Source organism: Polyodon spathula, chromosome 21 (assembly GCF_017654505.1).
Source record: "Polyodon spathula isolate WHYD16114869_AA chromosome 21, ASM1765450v1, whole genome shotgun sequence".
In the NCBI taxonomy this organism is placed as follows: domain Eukaryota; kingdom Metazoa; phylum Chordata; class Actinopteri; order Acipenseriformes; family Polyodontidae; genus Polyodon; species Polyodon spathula.
In genome coordinates this window covers 26150094-26172617 of record NC_054554.1, presented here as the reverse complement: position 1 = coordinate 26172617, position 22524 = coordinate 26150094, and the positions used below count along the sequence as shown (strand labels likewise).

The window sequence follows — 22524 nt, the reverse complement described above, 5'->3', positions numbered from 1 at the left end:
CTTGTTACAGTTCCCAATATATTTTTGATAAGCCTTTGATGTGTATTGGAAGTTAACTCTTAAGATCTGTCTAGTATACTGTCATCTCCAGTTTTCATAAGGGGCTGGTCCTTCCAGGAACACTCTTTTATTATTCTCAGTATAATGCAGGTGATAAGGTGTTAACTAGATGGTTAAAAGAAAGTGCAGGGCTGATTAGGCACATAGTAAATATTGACCTATGCAGGTGTAAATCAATAATTACCAAGTACTCCTCAGGTAAGTAGGCAGAGTGACAGTGAAGACATTTATAGTCAAAATGCTTTTAACTGTTTCTTTTTGTGTTACCACATATCTTACTGTTGATAGTTTTATAATTGGGTGTGTGATACACAACACCCCAAAGGACTCCTTCCTATCTCTGGTTTTTAATCAACTCTAAGACCTGCATGTGAATGTCATTCATGTCTTGGTGTGAAAAAAAACATGGATGACAAGGAGTTATTTTTGCAATATGTAGTGGGGCAGTGAAATCGAGCCTTTAATATTGTTTGAAGGTAATTGTTTTACACTGTATGGGATTGCCAAATAAACAACCTTGAATTTTTGTCTTCTAACAACATTTTATACTTCCGTAAATGCATCATAATGTATAGCCCTGGAGGTCGAAGACTGCACAATAAAAGAAATACCAGCTATTCCAAGAACAATGAAGGCATACATCAAAAAGCCTCTAACGCATAGCTACATTCCATGTGCATGTACATTGCCTGACAGAGCAGCTGTAAGACCGGCATATTAGAAAAACACAATTTATTTTAGCCTATAAAAATAATTTCCAAACTTCAGACATCCTTTGTTGTGAGCCATGGCTGACAAAAACTCTCATTCGCCTCCACATACCTGATATTCTTCTGGAAACACCTCTAATTGTGGGAATGTGCTTTGCTTTTGCTGCCTGTCATTATAGTATTTTTGGATGACAGTAACAACAATGCAATATGAGGAAGTTGTCATGGCTTCCATTTTACTTCCTGAGACAAATAGGTCAAAAGACGAACATGGTTGGATAAGCAGTTCAGTCCCAGATACCAATGGTACATTTTTAAAATTTTATTTAATTTCATTCACTGTTAAGAGAGAAGAAATTGGCAGTTTCGGAATTTCTAAATCCACCACACTCAAAATAAGAATACAATTAAATGTACAAGAAATGGCATTCTGACCACTTGAGATCTGTTGTAAACATCATAAATAGGTAAAACTGTTTAACTGTTTTTGAAGCTTTGTTTTCTACAAAAATATCTCAATTAAGCGCTCCTTAACTATAAAATGGCCCAATATCTAAACACAGGTTTATTATCCTGAAAACTTTTGTATGATTCCTCTGTTATAGTTCAGCCATTTCACAAGGTGTTTATGGAAAATTCATTCCATTGAAAAGTTAAAACCTGAGTTCCTGTGCCACCGTTTTACTTGGGAGATGGAATTCAGTGGAACAGGTCTATGGCTGCCAAGGTATAAAACCACAGAAGGAACATTTTCTGTTATGGCAGTATTAATATTAGATTGCTTTGCATTATATGTTTTTTTTTTTTTTTTTTTTTTACCTTTTCATAATGATCTTTCAGGTATCCATCTGTGGCAAAGTGGGTAATGACAAACATGTAAGTTCACCGTCCAAACAATGTTTAATTTAATACCATTTATAATCTAGTTTATAAAACATTAAACACTCACGGTACATTTTTGGTTCACTTGCATCCATAAAAAAGGAACAGATCCTTTAGCCACATCCCCTTTTGTACCGTCAGTCACACCCCCTTGGTTAACGAGTGCAACCGTTTCTCCTCCAGTCTGCGGTTGCCACATCTTTTCCCTTCTAGGACGACGACTTGGAGTACTGTGGCACCGCCCCCATTCTAGATGGCCAACTTCCACCTTTCCCTGGAATGAACTGTCAGACCATTCAGTCTGGGACACTGTTCCCTTTACATAGCGCCCTCACAGGTCAGAGGGAGATTTATAACCACAATTCATTCTTTCTCTCACAACATATCATCACATTCCACTGCACAATCCCATAGCCACAAACAAATAGTAAAAGAATTGGCATCTGCATATCCAATGTAATAAGTACAACACTACACTGTATGTATTGATCACTGTATCCAAATGATATTGAAAATGGTTAGAGCCACAAATTACTGTGCATTTAAGCCAGGACAGTAACTGAGAGATCACTGAGTCACTCTTAGGGTGGAGCGAATAGACAACAAATGCAGTGTTATTTTGCCACAAAGTCATAGTTAATTAGTGTTATCCAGCCTGCCTGTCTTTTGAGCTGTATGTTTCTCATTTATCATGCAGCTTTGCTTTGCTTGGGAATTATTTACTATATATATATATATATATATATATATATATATATATATATATATATATATATATGAAACAAAATATTTAAAACTCATTTGCTTTTCAAGAAGTGGATTGAAGTTTTTACTCATAGTTGTATGCTTTTTAAATACAGTATGGCCCTATACTTTGAAACGTAGTTGTACAATCTTTTTAATACTTCATTGTATGCTAGTTCTCAAGCTACTGAGCAGTATATGATCATGCTGCTAATGGGTAAACTAGTTTAACCGAGGTGTCCACAAATTGTAGGAAAGTTTAGGCAATGCTAACCTACTGAAGTGAACCACTTTCCTCTGAGGAAGAGAAATTGTAAAATAATTACAATATGTTTTAACATTTACAACATTTCTGCAAAATAAATGCATTTCCTAGAACAGGCATTTGATTACGTTGTTTTGTGAAATCCTACAGTCTGCCTTTATGTATTTTTGTTAACTGCCTGCAATTTAGATGTCAGCAGCAAGGTTATTGTATTGCCAATGACATTTCCATTTGAGTTAAACACAAACCTCAACACAGAATATTGACTTGTAAATATATTGGAAGATATTTACTTCCAGATTTAAAGGATAGGGTACCCTATTTTGAAGAACAGGGAATTGTAGAAGTACCTTAGTTTAAGGAAGGAGCTGTTAAAAGATTGCATTTTTTTAAATGTTCTTTCAGTTAGTAGAACAAAAAAACCCAGCCAAAACCAAACCAGAACATCTCCCCAAAGCTCCAAAATGGCATGTGTTTTACATTTCCCAGTCAGATTGTCTTTCCGCAACTTTCCCCAAGTTTACCAAACTGTGGTTTTAAATACCAACATATTATCTACACTAGTGTAATCACAGCAGTTAGTAAAGTGAAAATCTTTTTTTAAGAGAGAGAGAGAGAGAGAGAGAGAGAGAGAGAGAGAGAGAGAGAGAGAGAGAGACTTTTTTTACTTTTAACAATCCTTTATTAACAAATAATGAAGGCAATAAATCAATCAGATAAAGACCTAACAAACAAGAAAGCTCTTCTCATTCCACAAACACTAAAATATGTCCCAGGAATACTAAGTAAATACATAAGTAATAATAAATAAAATACAAATTCAATCACAATCCAAAAACATCTAAATAGCTATAGATTATGATTAAAAACTACTATAAATACACAATAAACCCTAAATAAAAGTTAAAACTCATGAGATTTAAAAGAGCCTTCATAAATATAAAACCAGTTCCTCATTTTCAATATCACAGAGCACACCAGCCACACCCCAAATAAAGATGAATTTGTCCAAGTCTTTAGTCATTTTATAAAAACAAAAATCAAGTTTAATCATGGACATTATGAGAGTCTTGAACACTGAGACAGCGCTCTATGCATTTCCATGCTCAACCTGGCTCTTCCTACTTTTCAGGATAGCCAGCTTGGTCTGCCCCAACAGAAAATTTGCCAGTTGGCAATGGTACTTATGTTGCTGTCTGTACTGCACCCCAAAGATGAAAACAACGTGAGAGAATTCCAAGGAAAAATCAGTGAAGATTCTCTTCAGTGCAGCAAACAACGCCTGTAATTTATGGCAGTAAAGAAAATAATGAAACACTGTCTCCCTCTCAGTGCATAATGGGCACCGATCTCGCACTTGAGGGTCCAGGATATTCAAAAAGGCATTGGTAACAATGGTGGTATGGAGGATACTCCATTGGAGACCTCTTGGAGAGTGGCAGTTTATAGAGGCTTCGCCAGGCAGGTCTTATGCTTTCCTCCACAGTGAGACACTTTCTCCATGGGGTGTCAGGGAGAGACTGCAGCTGTGGATAGTGTTGTACTTTTACACAGACTTCATACAACTGTTTTTTATCCACTGTGGAGAGAGAGAGAAAGAGACTAGACAGGCTGTTAAGGTTCAGTGGGTGGCCTGGTTTATCAGGGTCCTGAGTAACAGAAGGGGACACTAAAAGAGAGGGTAATTTAGTGTAAATCTGGCCAACAATGCTCAAGAAAAAACAGATTTATTTTCTCTATTGCTGCAAGAAGGAGGGACTCTCTGAAATCTGAAAGAAAACTTGTTAAAACTCTTACAGATCTGAAACTTAGACAAATAGATAGGGTGTCTGCACTTATCCAGCTAAAACTATTAAAATCAATAAAAGGAACAGGAACCTCTGGGCGACCTGCAGAAGAAATGTTGCGATCCTGCTGCTGATGTAAATGAGACCCTGCCCCTGTTCCTGTATGGGCAGGAACTGAATCTCCTTCCTTACCCAGTGCATCCCATGCCAGAAGAACTGCAGCAGCATGTTCTGTATTTCTTTAACAAGCACGGGTGGGGGATCGAGACACGTTAATTTGTGCCACGGCATGGAGGCTACCAGGTTATTAATTACTAGAACCTTTCCTCTGAATGATAACTGTGGAAGGAGCCAGTGCCAGGCTTGTAACCTGCCCCTCACCTTCTCTATGATTCCCTCCCAATTTCTTTGGATATCCCTCTCCTCACCCAGGAAGATCCCCAGGATCTAAAGACCCAAGTGGCTCCACTGTAGCCCTACCGGGAGTTCAGGGGGGCGAGCATCACCCCAAGACCCCACCAAATGGGCACTACAATTAGTCCAGTTAATCTCCACATCTTGCCTACTGGACACAAACACTGTCAGGTCATCTACATAGGCAGACACCTTGACAGCCTGGGAAGGGTTGGCGGGGATCGGGATGCCAGATAACAACTGCCTAATCCTATGTAGGAGGGGTTCAATTGAAACCCCTAAGGCAACTATCACCTTAAACAAATACTGGTGATTGACCTGGTTAAAAGCTTTCTCCTGATCCAAGGAAATCAGACTGGATTTAAAGCCGAAAAGCTTGGAGGCTGCCAAAAGATCTTGAATTAAGTAAATATTGTCAAAAATTGACCTGCCAGGAACACAATAAATTTGATCTGACTGGACCGCTGACTCCATGATATTCCTCAAACGGTTCTCCAGGGCTTTCAACAGGATCTTATAATTGAGAAAGAGAATGGCTACTGGTCTCCAGTTCTTCAAGTAGCTCAGCTCTCCTTTCTTGGGGAGTAGGGTGATCACCGCCCGCCAACAGCTCTGAGGCAGCAACCCCTCCTTGATGCTGTCCAGCAGCATCATGTACAGCTCCCACCCCAGCAGGGCCCAGAAATCTTTGTAATATTCCATGGTGATCCCATCTATTCCCGGCACTCTACCATTTTTTATTTGCTGCATTGTATCAGTGAGCTCTTTATATGTAAGCAGGGGTTCCAGGTCTTTTGCCTCTTCCTGTGGAATCTATGGGAGATCATGCAGGAACAGCTGGATCTCTTGTGAGTTTCTCTCAGCTTCCGCTATGAATAAGCTTTTATAAAAACTTGTAGCAAACCTACAGCTCTCCATTGGGTCCTCTAGCACCTGACCGGTGGGAGTTTTCAAACAGTGAATCACCCTGCTCTTCGCTGCTTTCTTCTCCAACCCAAAGAAGAACTTTGTTGGTTTGTCCACCTCTGTCAAACCCTGGAACTGGGCGCGGACCAGTGGTCCTTGTACCTTCATGTCCAGTAGGTCAACCAATATAATTTTTTATATTTCAGGTCTTCTAACAGCCTACTATTTGATTGAGATTCCAGATCTTTATAAAGCCCCAGAATCTCCACCTTCAGCTTCTCCATAGAGTCATTCAAGCTGCCTGTAGCATTCTCAGTGTACTGCTGACAAAAGATCTTTATTTGGATCTTGCCTATGTTCCACCACTGCCTCAGGGATTTAAAACAGGATTTTCTTTTTCTCCACTCAGTCCAGAAATATTTAAAACAATCTTTAAAATACCCATCCAGTAATAATCAGGCCTCCACCATTAAAACCCTGCCTCTAAAAACATCAATTACTTTAAAATAATCAGTTTTAAAATATTCCGAAAATGAAATCGATACCCTTGCACTTAAATTAGACCCTTGACTAAATGACAAATTTCTCCTTTCCATTCTTTCATCCATTCAATTTCATTAGAAATATCAGAAGAAAAAAATTAACTGTAAGAAACTTACAGTTAATTTTTTCTGTTCAATACACTTAAAGAGTTATTTAAACCACGAACGCCATTTCTATTGAGGCTGCCTATTTTTAAAGAGTTCATGAAAGCAGAAGTGGAAAGAAAAAGAATAAAAAAACCTACAGTACAACATAGAAAAAGGGGAATTTTAAAAAACTAAACGTGGTACTTATTTTAAAACATTCCGGACAGTATTTAACTATTTCTTTAGTCTGTAACATTCAGCTTCACTAAACTCAGCTAACCCGGCATTCTGTAGTATCAGACTGTGCTTCAATGCAGGCAGACTCCTCCACCTGGGCAGAGCCTGCGACAACAGAGTGCTGAGATCCACTGCAGCCCCATTCGACTTAGCTCTTTGCTGATCTATGTCGTCCAGCGTTTTATTCTTTTGCACTGTCATACTTTCAGATGATTTTAACGTTCTTTTCTTTTTCCTAGTTTTTGGTATTTTGAACCCCTCCTGATCTTCATCTGTATTCATTATATTACTGACTGGTACATTTACAGAGGAGGCTTTCACTTCGGTCTCCCCCACTACTTCTCCACCAGGGCCGCCCCACTGCTCTCCACAGGAGCGGCCTGTAGGTCAACACTTTCAGCTGGGGAATTCACGGCAGACTCCCCCGCTGTCTCACTAACAACTAACTTTTCCGCCAGGGTCTCCTCGCTGTTCACAGAAGGAGCACCTTGCAACCCAGAAGTACCCTCACCCGAGTCAACATTATTCGCCATCTTTCCTTCACCTCCCTCATGGTGAACATCCTCTGTGTTCCCCGACCCTGTCTGCTGCCCTACTGCCCCACCCTCCTCACTGCTGCGGGCTCCAGTCTCCCCCTGCATGCAGTTCCTCCTTATATGTGCCTGCGCTCCGCAGTTAAAGCAGCGCATATAATCCGAAGAAGCAAAAACCACATAGTTGATGCCTTCAATTTTATACTTCATTGCAAGGTTTAAGTCATTTTCAAAATCATTTAGAATCATAAAAAACTGTCTATGGAATGACATGACATGCTTTAATTCCGGAGCGCTGGAGCCAAGCGGGACCCTACGTACTACCAACATGATTTTACCATGTCGGCTTAGTTCATTAATCAGTAGTTCATTTCTAAATAAAAAGGAAGCACATTTAAAATGGTCACTTTAACAACCGGAGAGGCAAGGGGAAGCACAGGCAGAAAACTGCCTTTCACAGTAACCCCTGTCTCCACAATATCATTAACAAGAGCTTCAGTCTTTAAAAACATCACAATACTCTTGTTCATTCTCGAGGCAGAGATGATATTCTCGTAACCCACCTCCTTTCCTACAGCCAAAGCACAGCCCTCTACCGACATAACGAGAGAGAGAGAGAGACAGAGAGAGAGAGAGAGAGAGAGAGAGAGAGAGAGAGAGAGAGAGAGAGAGAGAGAGAGAGAGAGAGAGAGAGAGAAAGAGATGCTGGCACGAGTTGTGCTTTGGAGCATCTTGTGACCTACATTTCTGATTCTTCACAGGTTCCAGTCAATTAAGAGACTTTTCAGTGCAGACGTTTGACAACGTCGCTCCCACCACTGGCCTCAATGACTGGGCAATAACTGCTGATTTCCTATAATTGAAATGCAACTCCTTTTTCTCTACTACTGTTGGGAATTAGTTTAGACAACTCACTGAGAAAATATCTTCCATGTGTTTCAGAAAGGAACTTAAATTCAATTCCTGTCAAAAAAAGTAAAGTAAGAAAAGGATATCACAGTACAAGAGGAAGTCTCAAGTGAACATCAAGTAGTGGTATAATAATATATTGGTAATTTTCATAATCTTTAGTCTGGGTATTAGTGAGACTGCAGACATGTCATTGTCTGGCATTGTATATGAAGCTTCTCGTTCTAAAAAAATCTATTAAAAATAGAATAATGGCTGGTTCACTTTGTATTACCAGAGAGTAATACCATCGAGAGGTTCTGGGGACAGTGGAACCTCGCTAGCAAAGCTTTTTTTGATCAGTGTTGGCCCTTTGGTTTGTTTACTCAGACTACAAGCCTGAGTAGATAACATACTTGCGTTTCATTGACTTTAATGGAGAGTGCTTTATGTTAATTGAAATGTCTCCAAAAAATAAAGGCTTGTATTCAGAGCAGTCTTGTTTTTTTTTTAATTGAAAGGGGTATTACAAGAATTGTTTTGTATGATGCACAGTAGTATTATTTAGGTCTATCCATATAGTACAATGGTTTAATACACAATGCGTGACTCTTTTCCAATCATGTAATGATAACAGATAGAACAGGGTTTACTTTGCTTATGTATAAACTATTGAAATATATAGATGGATGTCCAGAAAATTGGGCATTGCATTGAAAAACCTAGACATGAAAAAAGGACAAGATTGGTTAGCATTATTTGTAACAGAAGCTCGTCGTCTGACAAAATGACCTATTACACATGCATTGACTTGTGAGATGGATTGCTATAAAATAAAGTTTTTTGGTGACTTTCTCTGGATAAGCCTGCAGGAACAAATATGTGCAAAATGAACCAACTTGTTTGTTCCCCTGCAGATCTAACAGACAGAGACAGAGACAATCACTGGCTTTGCAAAGACAGGGCACAAACCTACCCCCTACCCTATATATTGGTCCCGGGCATCCGTTGATCTAGACGTATCCCATAGGTTTCAAAGTTTGGGGGAGGTGGGGGGGGGGGGGGGGGGGGGGGGGGGGGGGGGGGGGGGGGGGGGGGGGGGGGGGGGGGGGGGGGGGAATTGCGGCGCAAACTGGAAGAACTTCACTCACTGACGTTTCAACCGACGCAGTGTATCTCACTTGTGTTCACACAAAATCAAACTGACTGACCCGGAACTTACTCTCACTCACTTTTATGGGGCAACACAAATAAATTCCTGGTCAGTCTGTTTGATTTTGCTTGAATACAGCAAATGATGTCTCTTCCGGGGGCAGCAAAGCATAAACACAGAAAACGGGACGAAGAAGAATGAAAGCTGCAAAGGGGGGCATTAGAAAGATTTTTACATGTCTGTGCTGAAACCCCGACCCTGGAGAACAAGCACTTTCTTTAATGAAGCGTGTCAAAAACCACCGCCAATCAATAGAAAGTGCACTACCTTTGCTGTATTGAGAAAGAAGTAAGCCACATTAAACTACAAATGACAAGGTCGCCAACTGTCCATACATTTAATGCCAGTCAGTAAAAAAAAGTCACATTTTAACACTAAACGTAAATATAAATAAATAAAGAATGTCCTTGATTTTGAATTGAAATTAATGTGGTATATATATATATTTTTTTTTGATTGCAGCTTTCTCAATCAGCTCAAATGACATACATTTACACCTTACGTGATGGCAGTGAAAAGCTTCAAAAGAACGCGTTCTTCAACCAAGCTGGATAGCCTAGATGAAATTTATGCAGTAACAAGTGACTGGGCTCTCAAGTGGTGCATCCGGTAAAGGTGAGTCGCGTGAAGTGAATAACCTGGAGATCGCAGGTTCGAATCCAGGCTATGTCATTGCCGGCCATGACCGGGGGTTCTCAGGGGGTGGCACACAATTGGCCGAGCGCTACCTGGGTAGGGAGGGTTTATGCAATCTACAGTTCACCCTGCATCAGTGACCACCCCTGTGGCTAATTGGGCACCTGCAGGTCTGCGGTGGAGCCATTCAGATCTGTGTTGTCCTCCAGCACTATAGGTCTGCTGCCTTCTTTGTGGATCCACAGTGCCAAAAGGCTTGGCAGGAACATGTTTTGGAGGCTATGTGTTTCAGCCTTGGCTTCCCAAGTTGCAGGGGGGTTGAGGCGGTGAACTGGGATTAATTTGGGGAGAAAACTGGGGTAAAAATCATTGGCAAAAAAAACAACAAGTGACTGACTTGACGGATCTTAGACGGGATCTGGCAGCTGATGAAAACTGGGATGAGGCTCTATTCTAATTCCCTGAATCAAATTCAGGCCTGCTCCTCACTCTTAGCAATCGAGTCCCAAACTAACCTAACACCTTATGGTGCTTTCCTCTTTCTGTCATCGAGCGAGCTGGACATCTATTATCTGTTTTCAGGGTATCTCAGGGTTGCCGGGACAACCAGCCTTGGAGGCTCCAGCGTGAAGAGTCCCTTTTGCCCTATTTTAAGCTATCCTACGGGGCTGCTCAGTGGAAGCATGCCAAGTCTCGAATAGTCATTCATTAAGTGGAAATGGCCCCTGCTGTCACCCTGTGATTGTATTTTATTGTTTCAGTTTTTTTTAATGATGTCAGTAAAAAAAAATAGTGTCAGTAAAAAAAGGACCACCATAAATCTGTATGTCAGTAAAAACAAAATTACAAGATTGGCAACCCTGATTTGACTACTTGACAATGTACAGGTATGTTTGTTTTTTATATATATATATATATATATATATATATATATATATATATATATAATATATATTTTTTTTTTTTGTGGACTATACAGTTAGGGGGCAAAAGTTTGAGCACCCTCCTATATAGAAGTATCACATTTTTTAAATTGGATAACAATCAACACAGTGCTCTTGTCCATATTCGAACTGTTGTATTTTTATTCAGTAAATCGAGAAAGGTGATTATCAAGCTCACGTAGGCTTCAGGTTTTTCAGAATTTATTTTAAAATGCATTTAGCACACCACCTTCAATTAAACTGCTTCTGTCAGATTCGGTCAGTCGTTTAGTTCAAAGCAGTGCATGAAACTTTTGTCATAATAACTAGAATTCAGCATAATTGATCGTTTCTGATCAAAACCATATATAATAACTTAAAATGAAAATGATACCTTTTGCAAATTGGTGGAGTGTGTTAAGCTAATATATACATATATTATTTTGAGCAAAAAATAGGGGCCCGGAATTGTATTTTGCCTAGGATCCCATGATGGGTGTATATGACACCCTTCACACCACACAGTCAAGCCTTTACCAGGTAAGCAACTTGGAGCTAAAAACTATTCTAAATGTACGAATACAACCTAGTGTATGATTAGTTGACCAAATACAAGAATAGTTTCAACAGTATGTTCAAAACTTTGAGCAGTTACCATGACAGTTTATTTATTTCACAATAATTATATTTGAATTACTGACACTTATTTTTAAAGTGTAGCTAAATTATTTTAATTAAAGACTAGACATGAGAATTGAATACAGGTATTAAAAGTACAAGCTATAGTTTATTTTAGTTGTACCTTTTTGTTAAATAAGGTACACCAATATAAACAAGCAAGAGTACTTTCCAGGGCGTAGGGTTACATTTTTTCCGCAGCAGAAACCTTTGGAAAAACACCTTGAACTATTTGGAAGTAATTTTGTGGGAATCCCCATAATTACTTTTAATAAGCAAGGTGGCAGTATACCAGTGCCTGTCATTACAGCTCCTTTCTCCACAAAATCATCTATCACTTCTATCACCAGAAATACAAAAACACCAGGTGAAAAAACATTTTTAAAGTATTTCATTATTGAGCACTTTTTTTTTTTTTTAAATATATTTGATTTCATATATTGTTGCGGTGCACAGCTCAAAACCTTCCTGTTCCATCCTAGATAAGGCTTTTTTTTAAAAAAAATTTTAAATACATGATTTAATAAACATTTCAAATGTTTTTTTCATGACACTCTTGGCCTTCATTACTGATGCAGTCTGTCTGTAACAAAAAATAAAATGTAATTGAAAGCCGCTTTCATCTACCACTCCAAAGTTTTGTGCAGATTAATTATACAACAAGGATTAGAGTATGGACTTTTATTGTAACCATAGTGCTGTTCAGGGGGCAGAAGTAAGGGTTCCGCCCCCTTCCAATCTTCAAACATTGCTATTTAAACTCTTAGTCTATCCCCTGATCAGCATCTCTGCAACTGTTCACCAGACTGCCCCCTACAGATTCCAGCAAAATCCATATAAACCACTCAAGTGCAAACCACTCCAGCACAATACTACCTGACTCTTTGCAGACATTGCTCCTGTCCAGTGAATAGGGGACCAGTACTGGAACAGACCATGCCTGCTGCAGGAACACACTTTGCTTTGGTTGTTAGATACCACTCTTAAATCCTTATAACAAAGTAACTGTGGACAGGAATTAAGTGAGGCTGAGAGAACAGCCATGCCTGGTGTCCAGAAGAGCCCTGTCTCTGGAGAGGTTACAGTTTTTTTTCCCATGCTGCCTGTGATTCACTGTTCTTTTCAATGGGAGATTCCTCAGTGTGGTTATCATATGCATCGTCATCGGTAGGACCGAACATTGCACCAGTAACCAATGCTTTGTGGGATGTTCTCCTGTTCTCACTCTAATGGCACCAGACATTGATGGTTTCTGTGCCACACCATGGCTCCTGCAATAGTATCTGTGGTGGGTTTCTTATTCCAGGGATGGGGTTGTATATATTTAATTAGCACTAAAAGCAAAAGGATGTAAATACTTTTTCCAAACCATTCCTTACTTAATGAATACTTATATTTATAAAACATAAAATAATAATTTACCCCACCTACCAAACACAAAATGTAAGTCACAAGAAGCATTTGAATAATTATATATATATATACACACACACACACACACACACACACACACACACGTTTGATTACATTTTAAAACCATGATAGAGATCAACTAGCCAACAGTCCCACCATGGTTTTCAAAGCGAACTAGTAGTATTATAGTAGACTTATTTATTGTTATGTATTTATTTAATTTCAGAACTTCTGACTTTTGATAAAATAACCATACTGCGTTATCAAGGGTGGAGAATTTTGTATATCTTAAGTCTATAATTCTTACACATTTGCTCAATAGTCCAAATGTTATATAAAATCTCTTCCTGTTTGTTCTATTAGGTAACAGATGGAATTATGCACTAGGAAACGCAGGGCAACTTCTTAATTTCCTTAGGCAAACATAATTGCTATCATGTGTTTCAGAGTGGCAGGAACGACAGGTGCCAAGCATCAAAACCATTGTCCAACTGAATTAAACCCAATTCGACACACCTAAAAGGCTGTGGTTTGCTGCATTAATCAGTGTGGTTACACTTTCCCCACAACTTACAGAAATGCACTGACATCACTGCACAAACAAGACTTTTCCACATTTAGGCCGCACACTTTTTTCCACTTAAATTCTTGCCTCATTAAGGTGATGTTCATACTTGTGAACATACAGACTATATACATAAGTACATTGCATTGTCTAAAGTATACGTGGTTGATGTGGCAATCTCTCCAGGACTCATAGATATAAAAATCAATGGTCTTCACACCACCTTGATCTTGGCTTTGCCAGGTGTCAAGGAGAATATACTTTAGTGTCTGTGTAGGGTCTTTATTTCTCTAGTGGCCAGTTGAGAACTCAGCCAGCTCTAGCACCCACAGACAGGAAAGCTCACACAAAGGCTTATTCTAAGAACCTTAAATATATTGCTTTGTTTAGACCACAAAGCTGGTCTTATTTTATAAAATAGGTCTAGACAAACGTTGGGGTTAATTCAAGTAGAAAGACAGGATAGGTTGCCATTTCAAAAGCAATCATCTACCAAGTCATACTTACTGCACCAGATAAATGTTCCAAACTCAACTTCATGATTCATAACATTTTCCGAAAAGACACGGTTGAAGAGGTATTTAATTTGACAGGTTATGTGTGTTTACAAAAGACAATATAGACATGGAGATTGAACGCAAATGTTCAGCATTTTCTTTTTTGGGGGGGACGGGGAATGGAAAATAATGGTAAATCTCTCATGAAAAGATCCAGTTAAAAATAAAATGACATTCGTAACAAGACGAAAAACCACACACACTCCAGTTGGCATATGGCTCTGACATGTCTCACTTCATAAGTTATAACATAGCATGGTTTGTATTGTACATTGTTTTGCATTCCTTGAACATTAAAAATGAACTGAAACATAGAGCACTTGGAGACAGTTGGGTTTGCCAGTACTGGCCAGCAGCTAAAATGGGACTTTCTGACAAACAAGGCTAAGAAAACTTGACCCCTTTCTGTTTCTCTGATTGTTCTTTTCTAGTATGTTCATAGGACTGCATGATTTCTGAATACAGCTTAGGTACCAGGGTGTTAGATCATTGACATTGGGATTCACACTGGGGAACTGGGATTGCAAGTTTTGCCGCCACTATCTTTATAGCATCTGTGATACAGATACATGTAACTGCAGCTATGTGTCACAGGGGCAGAGTCTGGGCGTGAACTGGCAACCTTACACACAACAACAGAGCACCTTAACCACATTGCAAAAGAGCTGGAGTCCTCTGCATTCATGGCTATAGAGCTTTTAACCTCACCTCATCTCATCTCATGAACGGGATAGAAACTGGGATACATTCCATTTTAAATGAAGAAATGTTGTTTTTTTCAGCTTGTTTGCTGGGCTCCAGGCTTTCACCTCATAAACACAAAATTGGAAATCTGAATTCTGCATTAAAATGTTAACGTTGGAGCTGATTTATGTATTATATTTTATTACACTTTACCTTATTGTTTGTTTTTTTTAAACCACAGATATGTTATGACTTGTATAAAGGCTAAGACAGACAGAAAAGGCAGAAAAAAAACTGTGATATATTTTTTGACAAGCTATAAATCATGTTTTGAACTAACACAAGTCAGTCGGAACAGTAAATTAAAACTTGGAGGGTTTCGCTTCCTAAGTCAAGCCAATCCCTATAGACATCTGAAATATTGAAAGAACTCGCCTGGGTACCTTCAGCCCAGCTCTGAAACCACAATGCATGATAAATGAGACCTTTCATTGAGAGTTTGTACTGGCAGTAGAGCCAGAACTACCCACTGAACAGCTACCAGTGCGGAATCTCAAATCAGCCTTTAGAAACTGCTTAAGCTGCTTACTGCTGCTACATCTCTTCTACAGTATATATGCCAGAGATACATTCAAGCCTATAGTTTCAAGTCCAGGTTTAGGTTCAAGCTGGTTTAAATTTGCATATGGACTTAATTAGTATTGACCAGTTCTAGGCTTGGTGGACCTGAGTGAATCTTTGATGGATTGTAAACAGCAGGCTGGATTTCCCACATCCCTTTAAGTTGTGTTGAAAAGGTCCCTTCATTTAAGTTAAATACCCCAGTATATAAAAAAAAAAAATATTAAAGATAAAAGGAAATTAAGAAAACATGTGTAATTACAGAGAGGTGATTATAGCATAATGTTTTAGACATTAACATATTTAAAAAGTAATGCCTTAATATTACAGTATATGATACTTAGATACATGTCTTATCCTGGTAAAATACCACACATTAACGTGACATATGTAGATGTGCCTGGGCTATACTCAATTTATATAGAATGGAGCTTGTGTTCAGCTAAATGCAGCTGGAAACCCCCCATCTGAGACCCTAGACCCAATCCTTTGTTAAACCAGACTGTGCTTCAGTTTGGGCAGCATTGAAGCAGGAAGATGGGGCAGCCAACAAAGAAAGGACTGCACTACTTGGTGACCACAAACCCCCACATGTGAACCCAGTAACCATGTGAAGTAAAATAATAACAATGTACCACACCACTCTTTGAAATTAAAGAGCAAGTTACTTCAAATGTCATTTTTTATTACTTTTTATTACAAAACTAATTCTAAATCTGCCTTGAACTTGCTTTGAGTTTATCTGGGAAGGAAGGGGATGGACAGCCTTCCTCATTCCATTCAAATTATGTCACATTTGCTAACCTGTCCTACTGTACATATACTGTATATAGACAGAGTTGGTGGAGTTGACAAGCTCAAAGTTAAATTTAGGGAAAAGTGGTAATAACTCAATATCGGAGAAAAAACCCAGGATAATTCAGAATGATAGTAAACATGATCAAATAGTCAGGGGGATATTAAAAAAGCAAATCCTTTCGAAGCTACTTACTCTTAAAGAGTCTAATTTTGCTACTGTCTCTCCTTTCTGATAATTGCAGAATGAAGAAGATTTGTAAGGCACCCCTGAAAGTTAGCATTGGGCTGGGGGCTGATACATTGCCTACCTGTAGTCCAGATGCTCTCAATCCATGATTTCCTGCAGTGGAAGTTTCATATTTAAACAAGCCCCCAGATCCTGCAGCTAATCACTGAAAAGAGCCAGGCAAGCATTTGTTTTGTATTTTATTCAAATCACACTTCAATTGCGGCATGTGACGCATTTCCTCTTTGTGCCAGGGTTTAGTTTTACACTCCGTATTACACATGCCTCTCTCGTCTCTCTGCTTCCAATCTATCAGAGTGTCTTGTTCTGGCTCCTTCTTTTTTTTTCCCCTGACCGCCCAATCTCATGAAATTAGGGCAATTTCCGCAAATGATGGCAGCGTTGATCAAGAAAAAAAACTGTGCAGAGGAGGGAGATTAAGGAAATAAAGGGTAATAGTTTCAGAACGTTAGCTGATTTGTCTGCGGTGCGCATTTTACTGGAGTAATTGTTTTGTTTTTTTTGTGTTCCATCACATTTAATTTAACTCTTCCATTCCTTAGACAGACCTACCATGTGTTTTTTAGTATTCAATGTATTCATGTGGCAGCAAGAAAAAACAGTAAAGGTAACGAACTTCCTGCAAGTGATTGTCTCAGAAATAAAATTATGCAGGCATTTAATATATTGATTTTTGTACAACCCCGAGGACCTGTGTAAAATGAGTTATTTAAATCTGTTGTCTAAAATCTGTCAGCCCAGCCACTATGTATAGACCATGATAAACAGAATATACTTTTATGTATACAAACAAACACCAGCTTTGATACATTTCAGTAGCCTGTGTCCCTAGTAATCCTATGTGGAATGAGGTCCCCAGAGGTATCGCAGTTGAAATAATGTGTTGTGCCTCTCATTTCTTGTGTGCCTGTCTTATGAAGTTTAGTTTCCCTTCCTTCATTAGCACTGGTTTATTCTCCAGTCAGTTCAGTTTTTTTTAAGAAACTGTTGCAGATGGAATTCTATCGCCAATTTTAAGTGAATTATTTTTCTTTGTCAAAGGTAATTAGTCAGCTTTCCTAATTTGGAAAATTTCTTCGGCTTCATTTCTTCTATTGCTAGAATTTAAGAATTCAAGCATGTGTTTACTTTGCATTAGGAGCTGGGAGAAAGTACACTCAAGTGATAATGCTCCCCTTTGGGGTACACATGGTATACTGCAAGTTTAATTGGGAACTAATATCATCATGGATTGTGAAGGGTGAGAGTTTGCAAGGCCAATCTCTTGAGACAAACCTATTGGTCCATCAGGATTGAATGCAACTGTGTCATATCACCAATCATATCAAGTTTAGTAAATGTTAGTGCTGTTACCATTCTCAAGTTCCCAAATGTCCAATGTACAGTTATAAGGTAATGATAGAGACTTGTTATGAAATCATCCTGTGAGAATTGGTCAGGTCTTCCTACATGTTAGACAGCGGTGCCTGTGAACCTTTGACTGCTATTGACATCCAAACACCAAAGTGAAAAATATCCAAAAAGAGTAATTCTTAAAATGATGCAAATTACCACCCATTGCCATACTCACTCTTCCCAACTTTTCAATGTGGAATACACCTTGTTACCTACAAATGGGAACAAAGCACACCATCATGTCTTCCACCAGTATAACACACAGATACAAAGACAAGCTATTATTCTGTTTTGACTTTGCAGAGTCCTATACACATAATTGAACTCCATTATTTTAAAAATCTGACGCAATCATTAAATGTTAACTCATAACCTCTAGATTCCCAGAAACACCACTAGGCATCATCTAAACGCATTAGTGGCATATTTATGGTGATCAATCTGTAAAGGAAAAGCATTACTCATTTTGGTCAATTACTGTATGTGTCTTGCTTGTTATAAGAGAGAATAATGTACTACTCTATATTCAGAGTACAGCAGAAAATTCAGAAATCATTAAATTGAGGTATGCAATCTCTGTGAAAGGTGGAAAAGTGAGAACTTGGGGTAGATCCCCAAAGTCATAGGGGCTTGAATTGCCTAAGTGACTATAGCAGGGCCATATATAGCAAAGTACATTGCTCCTGGTAATTTTGTTGTCTGACATTGCTCATCCAAAACAAATTGGGTGTAGTTAATTAGTGAAAGGTCCTTATAGAGCAAAGTATAGTAAATTTACTTCCAAAATGGATTAAGTATGACACCCTGTGAAACAATATTGGCCCCAGAGACCCAGTCAGTAACAGAGCAAAAATATAATAATCAAAATCTTAGCACAACATGAGATAATTGCAAACAGTGACTGCCACAAACACCATGCAGGTACTAATGGGAATCATTCTATTATACTGTGTCTCGTTGTAAAGAAAATAAATTAGAGGTTATATTTTAGGCACAGCTAGAAAATGTGTTCTTTCCTCCATACCAGTTTCCAAACCTATTTGTAGCTAATTAGAAATAATTTCACTGCTTTCTGCTGTTGTAAACACTGGCCAGCTGAGTTTAGTTACAATAAAGAAATCAAATAAACACAAGAGCAGAAACAGTAGTAACTGCATACCTCATTACAATATAATGTGGTTAGGAATACATCATGAAATACTTATTGTGCCTAATTACCAAGATTGACTCTTTCATTTAGGTACAATAAATATACAAACTAAAAAAATATTTCCATTTGTACTAAATCGGGGTTTGTCAATGAAAACAGTTCTGCTCCACACATCTGGAGCCTGAATCTGAGAAGTCAGTCTCAATGTAATGTCAGGAATAAAATGGTACTCTGCAGAAACACTTCAAAATGGGTTTGATCCATTCAATGTAGGTGACATTGCTGAGAGTAGAATTGTTTTCCATTTGGAATGGATGGCCTAGGGATGCTCTCAAGCTCTAGCCTGTCTCTGTTCTACAGATTGAAGATTCTACAAGATTCAGTGTGACTGAAACTCTGTGCACTGGAATTGGAAAGTTCTACTCAGACCCCTAATTAGATGCATCTTGAGAGTCCTTGGTCTGTAATCCTTTAAAACTTTAAAACCAGCCTCATCAGAAGAAACTTGAAGTAATATCACTAACACCTCAAAGAGAACAGGGGAGGGGGGGACAGGGGGCATATTTTTAAGGAACTACTTTCCCACAGCGGAAGAATACAAAATCTAAAAACAATTAAATATAAAAAATAAAATTTCTGGCCAAAAGACTGTTCGTAGTCTCAGGTAATTCCTGATTCCTGAACTGCTCAGATGTGGTGTATGTGGGGTGTTGATTTCATTTCCTTATCTGTTAAGTTTCTTTCTTCTTTAGGATTGGCTTAAACTTGAAACTTTCCACAACTAAAACCATGATAAGAAAGACTTATAATAAGGGTTGAAGATGCCTTTTTTTAATTAGTTCTGTACATTTATATATATAGTTATGCCAAACAAACACAAGTCTGATTATAAACAAACATTAAGGCATGATTAATTAAACCCACATTGAAATGCTTTAAAATTAATGCCGCTATTAGGTCACAGTTAATCTAAGTGCACAGACGGAAGAGCCATTATCAATAAACTAAAAAGAACAGGAAATACATTATTTTTGACCAAGCAATTGATTAAAACAGCACTGTACTTAATCAAATGCAACTTGAGTTCCAAGGGCTCAATTTGTCACCATTTGTGATTTGTACACAGAACACCCCCCTCCCCCACAGACAATAAATGAAAAATAAACAACTCATGTAACCTCTTGCTCTTATTCACATTTCTAGTCTTGTGCTGTGTTACCATGTGTTATTCTAATTGCTGACATTTTTCCAATTGGACAAAAAACAATCTAATTTGCTGTTCAGAGCACTAGCTGTGTGATTCATTTCAGATAAAATACATTTTTTAACAGCACAGTTGGAACAATAAAGGCTATATAACATGGAATCAAATTATAAAATAATCATTGCCTTTAACAGCGATGAAGGCATTTGCAAAACAACTTCCAGTTCATAACCTTGTAATCTTGTCATTCAATTTGCCAGTTCAAATGTGTGATAAGGGTGCAGTATGTGTGACTGATGTCTATGTAGGACTGGCTCTGATGGAATGTTATACTTGGCATTGGGAACTAAATAGGTATAATGTAAGGTTATTGAGTTCAATATGTCTACTTGGCTTCTCTTTCACATCCCGACCTTGGGGCTGGGATAAAAAAATGTAACTACAGAAGCCAGTCCTTTATCTCAGCCAGCTGTAGGGCAGAGCGAATTGTTGTGATTTGTCTGCTAATTTCTTGCAAATAAACATAAAAGGCATGACTCCCCCTCGTCGCATTTGGCAAAGTAAAGAATTTTAGGATCGAGCTTCAAAACAACATCTTTCATACTTCAAACTCATTATATTTAAAACCCATTGTGGCTACACAGAATATTAACATTGCAAGGTGTTTCTAACTAACTTTATCGAAATGCAAGTGTTATTTTTCCAATTTGTTTTGTTATTAGTGGTAGTTTTGTAAAATAATGTTTCATTTTATTATTGGGATGTGTCTTCACCCCAGCCGCACACATGATATCTTAATTCAGTTGTAAGGTTATCAAACCTATCCTGGCATGTCAGCTGAATCACTCTTACTGCTCTAGGTGGGTCTCGATGTTAATGTCTCCAGGACTTGACAATCCTCAGGCAAGAAAATGGGCAAATTAAATCAGCAGAGCAGAAAGTAATGTTAGTGTTAATCTGTCTAGGCTGCCAGAGCATAAAGACCAGGGGTATTTAAACAAATTTAAGGGGAAAAAAAGGAATGGAGCTTATTTCCAAAACAGCGGTTGGATGGGCATAGTTAGGATATTCTACAATGTGTATGGTTTTCACACACAGGAGAAGAACATAGGTGAAAAAAAAAAATGTAATGTCATGTTTTAAATCTTGCATTTCAGTGTCTTTCCAGGAGCTGGCAGCCACCCTACCTTAACATCTTTACTTGTCCAATCCTCATGTCTATTCCTTGCCTGCAACATGAGTTGTCTGTGTTGTCCTGCAACACACTTGTCCTTTTTAAAACCACTGCAATGAAAGCTTTTAGTTGCATGCACATTTTTTGACATTTGAAAAAGTTTACAAGTTTACATATTGCACCCCCCCCCCCCCCCCCAAAAAAAAAAAAAAGTTTTCTCTGTGCACAGGGCTTTGTGGATTGGTGACATTTTATTGCTGTTGCTAGTTTACGCTAGAGAGAGAACAAAGTCGAGATAGTTGGAGGTTAAGAGGTTAAATGGGGGGGGGGGGGGGGGGGGTTTGTCAGTGCCATCCTGTGTCAGACTAATTTAGGCAGATGTTGCTGTTAAGACAGGAGGGGAAGTTGTCCAAATTCCTTGTTCCTCACAGGCACCCTGTCCCTCGTTTCTTTTGATATATTGCATCAGAAGGCAGGGGCTGACAACGTAATCTGCCGAGCCATCACCTTATCAGCACTAACCTCTTGTTGGGGTCCAACAAGAGTGAAGGCTTGCTCCTTTCTAGTAGCGAAGCACCATTAGTTCTGCAGAAAGCTTAGGGGGGGGGGGGGGGGGGGGTTCGTAAGACTCCTCTTGTGATAGCAGCTGTCGAGGGCTTTGATCTCCATTAATCAATCACGGCTTTGAAGTCAATAAGAAGTTAGAACTGTGTTAAAGAAAAAAAGGTAAAAAAAAAAAAAGATTTAGCAAATCCACTGGGCAAGTGATTGACAGAAAAAGCTTAAAAGGCAGGTTGATTTATTGGTATAGGTTCTGTCTTACAGTTTTCATGTATTTTTTCTTAAGTAATGAAGATGAACCTTATTATTCTTTTTAATTTATACCGTAAAATGAAAAATGTAGATATGTTATGATTGTTATTTTCTTGTATAAATCCCTTACGGAAAAAGAAAACATACATTTTTAATATATGGTTTAATTTCATTCCAGTCCCTTCCATTCAGATCTCCAATCCCAGATGTGAAAGGAGACCAGTGGAGTGAAGAAGCGTGTTGTAACAAAACCTCATTTTAATGCCTGCGTTAGACAGAGAACTCCAGTCTGCAGAGCTGTCAGGCACTCACGTCTCACAGGCACTAAATTGAACGGCCAAATATTGAAAAAGTATGAGCCCGTCCTTTTGGTCCTTCAGAAGAGGCCAGGTATAATT

General features: G+C 38.6%; 1 long non-coding RNA gene across 1 annotated transcript in view; it reads right to left on the bottom strand.

Annotated features, from left to right (window-relative positions):
• The window catches only part of LOC121296179, a 58285-nt gene extending 41616 nt beyond the window's left edge, over positions 1-16669 (bottom strand). Inside the window, exon 1 of the long non-coding RNA XR_005947030.1 lies at positions 16452-16669. This is a non-coding gene — a long non-coding RNA (uncharacterized LOC121296179). The remainder of the gene's footprint in view (positions 1-16451) is intronic.
• Between the last annotated feature and the right edge of the window lie 5855 nt (positions 16670-22524).